At 35.5% G+C, this 11114-nt stretch overlaps 1 non-coding gene across 1 annotated transcript; it reads left to right on the top strand.

Annotated features, from left to right (window-relative positions):
- Positions 1 to 2335: 2335 nt before the first annotated feature.
- Positions 2336 to 2441, top strand: LOC123818196. The gene has a single exon (XR_006785586.1). It is a non-coding gene; the product is annotated as a U6 spliceosomal RNA (small nuclear RNA).
- The last annotated feature ends 8673 nt before the right edge of the window (positions 2442 to 11114 follow it).

The raw sequence follows: 11114 nt of genomic DNA, 5'->3' as shown, positions 1-11114 counted from the left end.
TCTATGATTTTTACAGTAGCAGCCAGTAGAGAAGAGATAGGAGATCCTTTGACTATGTATGGTGTTAACCATGATCTTCCACCTAGCTAGCTGATTTTTAGAAAGGATGGAAAGAAGATAAGACTCTTGTTGTGGAAGGAAGGATTATGAGTTGGATCTATAAAGCAGTGAGGTTGTGTGAGGTCAGATTCTGAGGTAAGGTGAGAGTAAAGGATAGTAAATAGGTGTAGTGTATGAGAGAATAGAGTTAACCACTACAGTAATAGAATTCAGGAAACTTTGAAATGGGCTAAGATCTGGGAGGGTTGTTGTGAAGTAATTACAATTGCATGGAACAGCAATTATTTACAGTAATATTAGGGCAACAATCATATGACAGAATCTATGAGATCTAGGTAACAATAATGGGGAGTATAGAACCTTGAGTGGTGTGCTAATGGGACACAGGTGAGTTAAAGGACAGTATATTAGCAATACACTATGAAAGAGATATCAGGGGAAACCTGTCAGGTCATACAATATAACCAGCCTAGCAAAGCAGACTATACAAAAAGAAGAGGGATACAAAAATACTATTTAACAAAAGATGTAAGAATACTGGAAAAATAATAATAGAAATATGCAATAACTTGCAGGTTCTCTGTAATAGCAGAGTGAAATTTTTCTCACTGTCTTAGCTGTTGTGACGCCCCTTCTTTGGGTTCAACTCTGGTCTTTTCCCAGATCCAGGATTTTGTCTCACTTGTAGGTATTAAAAAATAAAATAAAATAAAAAAGGCAGACAAAGGAAGGAAGAAGAGAGAAAATTGGAGGAAAGAAAGGAGGGGGGAATAAAACAAGAAAGCAAGAAAGAGGAAAAAGAAATTAAGAGAGAATAAAAATAGTAAAAAGTAAAAAATTAAGAATTGCTAAAAAAATAGAATAAAATTAAAAAGTCTCTTGGTTTCAAAGTGGCCAAACTGGTTTTTGTGGTCTTGCTGGCTGCGGCAGGCTGAGGGGTGATTGGTATGGCTTTTCTTCCTCTGTCAGTGGCATGCACTGTCTGGGAAGCTATTGTGGCTCCTCAGCCCTATGCCCTGGGTGTGGGAATCAGGCCTTTCCCCAGAGTTACTTCTGTGGACTGGGTGCAGGGATGCTCTCCCACTTGTGCACACCTGCACGCCCTTGGCCAGACTGCCTCACCCTTCCCGGTGCTATGGGGGTGTGCAGGGTCCTCCACAGAAGCACACCTTCCATGCAACCTCGGGATCGCTGCCTGGCTGGGTAGCAGGGAAGCTGGAGTGATTGATTACTTTAGGAGAATTCCACAGTGTCTGTCTTGTCACTCCTTCCTCTTGAGAAATTCCCCCTATTCGAGCCTGCCGCTCCATACAATGGCCTGGCTTCTCCCGCAGCCCAACTCTCCAGCCAGACCGGGGACCATGGGGATCAGGGTCTGCTGCGCGACCCAACCCCACCGGTGTCCACAGCCTCCAAGGGTGCTCACAGCCCTTGTGTGTTTGCTAGCAACTGGGTTCCTCCCAGTGCCACTCAGACCTTGTTTGGCTGGGGAGGGAGCAGTTGTCCCAGCTCTCTCCCAGGGACTCTGTGGCAAACCCAGCAGCGGGTGCTGGGCCTGGGGCTGCAGCCCTCGGACCCCGAGTTGGTCCCTGGGACCCTACCGTGTTGCAGCACTCCTCTCAGGGTCTGGTTTTTTGGTTCCGCCACAATCCTTGGTCCCCTATTTTCACATATGCTGAAGTATGTTGGTTGCTTCCTCCTCTACTCCATAGGCCAGGATTTTCTCCTGTGTGCAGAGGAAAGCTGAACCTGCTCCCTCCTACTCTGATACCATCTTCCTTCTCCAAATCATTCTTGTTATATTCGCCATCATCTTGTTTTTGTTTATCTTCCCGTCCCCCATTCCAGTTATTTAAATTTTCTGCTTTCTCTCCTTCTTTTTTAGTTGCAACACTTTCTGAGCTTGATAGGTTTAGTGACACCCATTTTTCACCTCTCCCAAAGGGTGAAATGCAAAAGATTTTTATTGTAAAATTTGTTTAAAATACTTGAAACTATCTGAAAATTTTAAAAAAATTTTTAATGTCTTTTGAAATAATTCAATACAGATGGAGATGTATCAAAAGGAGGGGGTTGTGTATACCAGCATTGAAGGTCTTGGTAGATCTCAAGCAGAGTAAATAAGTTTGTCTTTAGTTAGTACCATTACAGCCCCAGAGAAGATTGAAGTCTAATTTGGAGGTAACCTAACACATTTTTTTCTGAGGATGATAACTGACTAAATTATCAACCTTGTACTTTCATAGTATGATGATCACTTTTAATAAGAATTCTAGTGCTCTCTCTGGCAGCACATATATTAAAATTGGAAAGGTACAGAGAAATTAGCATGGCCTCTGTGCAAGGATGGCATGCAAATTTGTGAAGTGTCCCCTATTTAAAAAAAAAAAAAGGTCAATGAATCTAAGAGCTGGTTCTTTGAAAAGATAAATAAGATTGACAACCTTTTAATCAGGCTCATCAAGAAAAAGAGAGAAAGGACCCCAAACAAATAAAATCAGAAATGAAAGAGGAGAAATTACAATGGACACCAAAGAAATACAAAGGATTATAAGAAAATTATGAGTAATTATATGCCAACAAACTGGACAACCTGGACAAAGTGGATAAGTTCCTAGAAACATACAATCTTCTAAAAATAAGTCAGGAAGAATCAGAGAATCTGAATTGGACAGATTACACCTAATGAAATTGAAGTAATAATGAAAAAACTCCCAACAAACAAATGCCCTGGACTAGATGGCTTCACAGGTGAATTTTACCAAATATTTTACCAAATATAGAAGAACTAATACCTCTCCATCTCAAACTATTTCATAAAATTCAAGAGGAGGGAAACCTCCCAAACTCATTTTACGAGGCCAGCATTATACAAATTCCAAAACCAGATAAAGGCACTACAAAGAAAGAAAATTTCACAATACCCTTGGTAAAAATAGATGTTAAAATCCTCAAAAAAAAATATTAGCAAACCAAATACAACAATGCATCAAAAAGATCATACACCATGATCAAGTGGGATCTATTCCAGGACTGCAAGGTTTGTACAACATTCACAAATCATTAAATGTGATTGACTACATAAGCAAAATGAAAGATGAAAACCACATGATCATATCAATGAATGCAAAAAAGGCTTTTGATAAAATCTAGCAAACATTTATGATCAAAACTCTCAGCAAAGTGGGAATAGAGGGAACTTGCCTAAACATAATAAAGGCCATGTATGACAAACCCACTGCCAGCATGACACTCAATGGGGAAAAGCTACAAGTGTTCCCTTTAAGATAGGGAACAAGACAGGGATGTCCGCTTTCACCTCTTTTATTCAACATAATACTGGATGTCCTAGCCACAGCAATCCGACAACAAGAAAAAATAAAAAACATCCAAATTGGAAAGGAAGAAGTAAAACTGTCTTTATTTGCACATGACACAATACTGTACATAGATAACCCGAAAGATTCCACCAAGAAACTACTAGAACTGATAAATTAAGCAAAGTAGCAGGATACAAAATTAATATCCAGAAATCAGTTGCATTTTTACATGCCAATAACAAACTAACAGAAAGGGAAATTTAAAAAACCATCCCATTCACAATTGCTTCAAAAAGAAAATACCTAAGAATAAATCTAACTAAGGATGTAAAATACCTTATAGGGAAAATTATAAGACTCCAAAGAAATAAATTGAAGAAAATACAAATAAATGGAAGCACATGCCATGTTTATGGATAGGAAGAATAAACATCATTTTTTTTAAGATTTATTTATTTATTTTTAGAGAGAAGGGAGAGAGAGAGAGAGAAACATCAATGTGCGGTTGCTGGGAGCCATGGCCTGCAACCCAGGCATGTGCCCTGACTGGGAATCGAACCTGTGATGCTTTGGTTCGCAGCCCGCACTCAATCCACTGAGCTACGCCAGCTGGGGAAGAATAAACATCATTAAAATGTTCATACTATCCAGAGCAATCTATAGATTTAAAGTGACTCCTATCAAGATTCCAATGATATATTTCATAGAACTAGAACAAATATTTCAAAAATTAATATGGAACTACAAAAGGCCTCACATAGTGACAGTGATCCTGAGAAAGGAGGACAAAATTGGAGGAATCATGCTACCTAATATCAAACTATACTACAAGGTCATAGTAATCACAACAGCCTGGTACTGGCATACAAACAGGGACACAGATCAAGGGAACAGAATAGAGAGCCCAGAAATAAACCCACACCTTTATGATCAATTAATATCTGACAGAGGAAGCAAGCACACACAACGGGCTAAAGATAGTTTATTCAATAAATGGTGTTGGGAAAATTAGATACATGTCAAAAAATGAAACTAGATCACCTTCTTACACCACACAGAAGAGTAAATTAAAAATGGATCAAAGACTTAAATGTTAGACCCAAAACCATAAAAATCATAGAAGAAAACATAGGCAACAAAATCTTGGATATTGCTGATAGAAATTTTTTATTGGATATATTTTCCCTGACAAGGGAAACAGAAGAAAAAAATTAACAAATGGGGCTACATCACACTAAAAAGTTTTTGCACAGCAAAGGAAGACATCCACAAAATAAAAAGACAGCCCACAAAATGGGGGAACATATCAGTTAATATCCAAAATTTACAAAGTACTTATAAAACTCAACACCAAAAAAAAACAAACAACCTAGTTAAAAATTGGGCAAAGGACCTTGATAGACACTTCTCCAAAGAGGACAAAGAAATGGCCAATTTCTTTGGCCATATGAAAAGACATATGAAAAGACATATGAAAAGATGCTCAATGTCACTAATCATAAGAGTAATGCAAATTAAACAACAATGAGATATTTCACACCTGTCAGAATGGCTATCATCAATAAATCAACAAACAAGTGTTAGTGAGGATGTGGAGAAAGGGGAACCCTTTTGTACTGTTGGTAGGAATGCAGACTGGTGTGGCATCTGTGGAAAGCAGTGTGGAGAGAGCTCAGAAAATTAAAAATGGATCTGCCTTTTGACCCAGCAATCCCATTTTTGGGAATATATCCAAAGGAACCCAAAACACTGCTTCAGAAGAACATAAGCACCACTATGTTGATTGCAATGTTATTTACAATTGCTGAGATATGGAAGAAGCCCAAATGTCCATATATAGATGAGTGGATAAAACAACTATGAGACATTTGCACAATGAAATACTACTCGTCCATAAGAAAAATGAAAATTTTACCCTTTGCAACAGTAAGGGTGGAGCTGGAGAACATTATGATAAGTGAAATAAGCCAGTCAGAGAAAGACAAATACCATATGATTTTACTCATATGTGGAATCTAATGGACAAACTGAACTAACAAGCAAAATAGAGACAGACTCCTAAGATGGAGAGCGGGTGACAGCTATTGCAGTGGGGTAGTTAGGGGGTGGAAGGATTGAGGAAACAGTACAAAGGACTCATGGACATGGACAACAGTGTGTGGATTGCTGGGGGGAGGAGGGTAACAGGGATTAAATGGTAATAAAAAATGCAATAAAAATTAAATTTGAAAAAGAACAGGTCTAAAAATATTATTTATGTCTCAGTCCTGAGTGCCTAAAATCAACTTTAAATTTTTTATGCATAGTTAAACCAAAGCATTTATTATTACCCTATTATCAAACACTCTTCTCCTTCTATAACATTTTTAGGAAAGTGACAATAATACAAAATCCATAATATAGTCTACATAATATAACTAAATGTCTAATATTAATTATTTCATTGGATAACTACCTTTGGGTATTATACCTTTTCTCTTTTTCTGTAATCCTGTTCACTTCTTTTTCTATCCATCCCAGCTTGGTCATTATTCTGCAGATGCTGAGTGCCTGCAGGCACATCATGCTATGTGCCAGGCCGTGGAAACAGTGGTGAACAGACACACCAGGCAGGGTCATCCTGGAGCCTAACAACTACTTGTTCCTTCAGTGCCTTGTTTCTTACCAGCCTCTCAATGACTTCCAAGAAAAAAGGCACTTTCTTGAGTTGGATATCAATACTTTCAAACACAGCAATACCAAGCCTCCCAAATATAAATTCTACTTAAAGGCAGAAACAGTTTGGCTTATAAGAGTATACCTTGAAATTAATAATTTACCAAGCTTTGAAAAGTATTTACAAGGTGAGAATCATTAGGTATGATACAATCTATCACAAGTAGAACCCAGATGAAGACTTTGAGGAATATAAGACACATATATACATACATATTTCTTTTTTCTACTTCTAAGTTACCTTTATTTTTGGAGTTCTTTTAAAATAGAAGTATAATTTACATGTCATAAAATAGATCTTAAGTTTTCAGTTTAACGAATTTTGGTAACTGTATGTGGTTAGAGAATGTGTACCTCTATTAAGAGAGAACATTTCTATCATCCCAGAAATTTCCATTCCCCAATCAATTCCCTCTTTTCCCCACTCCCAGAGACTACCACTGCTCCAAATTCTCTCACCATGGTTTAGGTTTTCTGCCTATTCTTGGACTTTATATAAATAGAATGAGTTAGTATGTACTTGTTGGTTTCTATGTTTTTGATTCATCCATGCTATTGAGTAGATCAGCAATTCATTCCTTTCTCATTCTGAGTAGCATTCCATTATATAGATATGCCACAATTTACTTATCCATTCTACTATTGATGGACATTTGGGTTGTTTCAGTTATTATATAATGCTTCCTATACAGGTCTCTTTGTGTACATTTTTCTTTATTTCTCTTCGGTAGAGACATAGAATGGGGTTCTGAGTCAAAGAATATGTTTATGTTTAACTTTATAAGAAATTGCCAAATAATTCTTAAAAAAGTTGTGCTATTTTACATCTCCATAAGCAATATTTAACAATTCCAGTTGCTCCACATCTTTACCAATGATTTCTTGCCAGTTTTTTTATTAATGATTTCATGAATACTTTACATATTATAAACATAAGTCATAAATTTAAAATATTTATTTGGATATTTTCTCCACATCTCTGAATTTTCTTATCAGTGTTTTCCTAAATCTATTACAATATCCTATTTCTTTTCATGTTTCATCCTCATTTAATTTAGGTTTTTAGAGTAGAAAGGCTAAAATTTTTCTTCATCTATTTAAAAATTGTTACAGCAGTTCTCTGAAAAATGAACACAGGATTCCTTTACTAATTAAATGGAAGAAAGTCCAGGGAACATAAAAAAGAAGGAAGTAAAACTAAAATGTTTTCTATAACACAGGGTTTAAAATATTTTAAAAAAATGAGAATAGAAAGAGATACACAACTGTAAGCAAAGAATAAAGATAAAGTTGTGAGAAAGGATCATGAAAGAGGTGAAGAAGGGGGGAATGATTAATGGAGTCAGGCTGATGAAGAGTTGGGAGGAGAAAAATCAAGAAGATAAGAGATTAGGAAAGATACCTGGCACTTTACTTGAGAGAGTTACAAAGGGAGGGATGCAAATACAGAAATATATTGAGAGAGAAGAGAATTTGTAGAATGTCCTGTCAAATGGCTTTGGTGTAAGTAAAGTGCAGATAAGTCACTCCTCAAAATGAGAAACATGAGTTGGGGTGGAAGTTTGCAGATTATGTATTACAGTGGGAGTCTGAAAGAGATGAGGGAAAGGACTGTTAATAAGAAATTAAAGGAAATGATTTATAAGGTGACTCATTAGTTCACTAACCAGGCCATCTACAATAGCTCCTTGCAGAGGAGCAAGGAGAAGAGTTAGTGTAGAGTTTGACATTTGAAAGGGAGACAAAATGCAGGAATATCAGATGTTGACAAAATTATCACTGAAATAGCAACAAAAAGCCTGCCTCTCTCCTGAAAAGGGAGAAGGTTAAGATCTGAAGACAGATGACGACATCAAAGAATATGAAGCTCCTGAAAGCAAATGTGTAAAATGATATTATAATTAGTCTGATTATGGGCAACCATATGATTGAGGCCCTATTTCTTTATCTATAGGAATTTTTATGTAGATATGACTGATCAGCCTTCAGTATTACATCCTGGACATTCTCTTTATCATGAGAAAAATATCTTTTGTTGAAACATAGAGAAATTGTTCTATAATCCTATGAACCCCAGTTTTCTCTATTCTCTTTCATTCATGGGTTCAATAATTTTATAAAAATTTAATCAAGTAAATCCAAAAAAGGTATAAAAAGAGAATCCAAGATGAAATTAAAAAAGTAAAAGATTACTTGGAAACAAATGAAAATGAGAACACAATAACAGAAAATCTATGGGATACAGCAAAAGCAGTCCTAAGTAGAAAATTTATAGCATTACAGACCTACCTCAAGAAGCAAAAAAAATTTCAAATAAAAAAATCTAATGTTATACTAAAGAACCAGAAAAATAACAACAAAGTCCAAAGCGAATAGAAGAAAGGAAAAAAAAAGATTAAAGGAGAAATTAACCAAATAGAGTGTAAAAAACAATACAAAAGATCAATGAATCCAAGGACTAGTTCTTTGAAAAGATAAACGAGATTGACAAAACTATGTTTTGACTCATCAAGGAAAAAACAGAAGACCGAAATAAAATCAGAAATGAAAGATGAAAACTAACAACTGACACCACAGGAATACAAAGGATTGTAAGAAAATATTAGGAACAACTATATGCCAAGAAATTGGACAATCTGGACAAAATGAATAAATTCCTGAAAACATACTATCTTCCAACACTGAACCAGGAAGAAACAGAAAATCTGAATAGGCAGATTACAACTAATGAATTGCAAACTCCCACCAAACGAAAGTCCTGAAACAGATGCCTTCACAGGTGAATCTTACCCAACATTCAAAGAACTAACACCAACCTTCTCAAACTATTCCAAGAAATTCGAGAGCAGGAAAAACTCCCAAAATGATTTGAGTGGGCCAGCATTATCCTAATTCTAAAACCAAATAAAAACACTATAAAGAAAGAAAATTACATACCAATATCCCTGATGAACATAATGCTAAAATCATGAACAAAATATTAGTGAACTGGATCCAACAATACATTAAAAAGATTATACATTATGATCAAGTGGGATTTATTCCAAAATGCAAGGCTGTTTACAATATCCACAAATCAACAACTGTGATATACCACATAAATAAAATGATGGGTAAAAACCATATAATCATATTAATTGATGCAGAAAAAGCATTTGATAAAATCCAGCACCCATTTGTGATAAAAACTCTCAGCAAAGTAGAAACAGAGGGAACACACCTCAATGTAATAAAGGCCACATACGACACACCCACACCCAACATTATACATAATTGGCAAAAACTGCCAATGTTTTCTTTAAGGTGGAGAAGGGATGTATACTTTTACCACTCTTATTTAACATAGTAAAGGAAATCCTAACAATCAGAGAAGAAGAAATAAAAGGCATCCAAACTGGAAAGGAAGGAGTAAAACTATCATTATTTGCAGATGACATGATACTGTATATAGAGAATCCTAAAGATCCCACCAAAAAACTATTAGAATTGATAAGTGAATTTAGTAAAGTAGCAGGATACAAAATAACTATCTAGAAATCAGTATTTTTATACAACAACAATGAATGATCAGAAAGGGAAACTAAGAAAAACAATTTCATTTACAACTGCATCAAAAAAAAATACCTGCAAAAATATTTAACCAAAGATGTTAAAAACCTCTACTCAAAAAATTTTAAGACACTGAAGAAAGAAACTGAAGAAGACACAAATAAGTGGAAGCACACACAGTGTTCATAGATAGAATTAACATCATTAAAATGTTCATACTACCCAAAGCAATCTATAGGATTGGATTCCTATCAAGATTCCAATGATGTATTTCACAGAACTATAACAAATATTTTAAAAAATTTGTATGGAGCCACAAGAGACCCAGAATAGCCAAGCAATCTTGAGAAAGAAGAACAAACCTGGAGGAATTACACTACCTGATATCAAACTATACTACAAGGCCATAGTAATTAAAAACATCATGGTACTAGCATATATATCAGTGGAACTAAATAAAGAGCCCAGAAATAAGCCCACACCTTTAGGGCCAATTAATGTGTGACAAAGGAGGCAAAAACATACAATGGGATAAAGACAGTCTATTCAATAAATGCTGCCAGGGGAATTGGACAAATATGTACAAAAGAGTAATTACAGAAAGGTTGCAGAATATAAGATTATTTTCTTCCCAAGAATGAAAAAGTAGAATTTGAAATTAAAAAATAAACCATTTATAGGCTCAATGCAAACCAAACTAAAATCCCAGCAAGTTATTTAATGGATATCAACAACATTATTTTAAAGTTTATATGGAGAAGCAAATAATCCAGAGTAATGAACATGATAGTGAAGCTGGGGAGCTGATGCTACCCAATGTCAGGACTTAGTATGAAGCTACAGCAATGAAGACAGTGCAGTGTTGGTAAAAGAATAGACACACAGATTAGTGGAACTGAGTGGAGAGCCCAGGAATAGACTCCTGTAAATATATCAACTGATTTTTGACAAAGGAGCAAAGGCAATATAATGAAGCAAAAATAGTTTCTTTAAGAAATGGTCTGGAACAAATGGGCATCATATGCAAAGAAATGACATACCTACTCCCTTTGCAAAAATTAACTCAAAATGGATTAAAGAAAACTATAAAACCCCTAGAAGATAATAGGAAAAAGCCCAGGTAACCTTGGGTATGGTGATGCCTTTTTAGATACAGTGCCAAGGACATTATTCATGAAAAAATAATTGATAAGCTGAACTTCATGAAAATTTCTGCTCTGAAAAAGAATATCAAGAGAATAAGAAGACAGTCTGCAGAATGGGAGAAAGCATTTGTAAAAGATATATCTGATGAATGACTGGTATTCAAAATATACAAAGAACTGAAAACTTAACAATAAAAAAAACCTAATTTTTAAAAATAGGCCAAAGACTTATTGGACACCTCACCAAAGAAGATATACACATGGCAAACAAACATATGAAGAGATGCTCTACATCATTAGTGATTAGGAAAACGCAAATCAAAAC

This window comes from Phyllostomus hastatus, unplaced genomic scaffold (genome assembly GCF_019186645.2).
Source record: "Phyllostomus hastatus isolate PE091 unplaced genomic scaffold, TTU_PhHast_1.1 phas_contig_254, whole genome shotgun sequence".
Lineage (NCBI taxonomy): Eukaryota > Metazoa > Chordata > Mammalia > Chiroptera > Phyllostomidae > Phyllostomus > Phyllostomus hastatus.
This window is presented reverse-complemented; position numbering and strand designations above follow the sequence as displayed.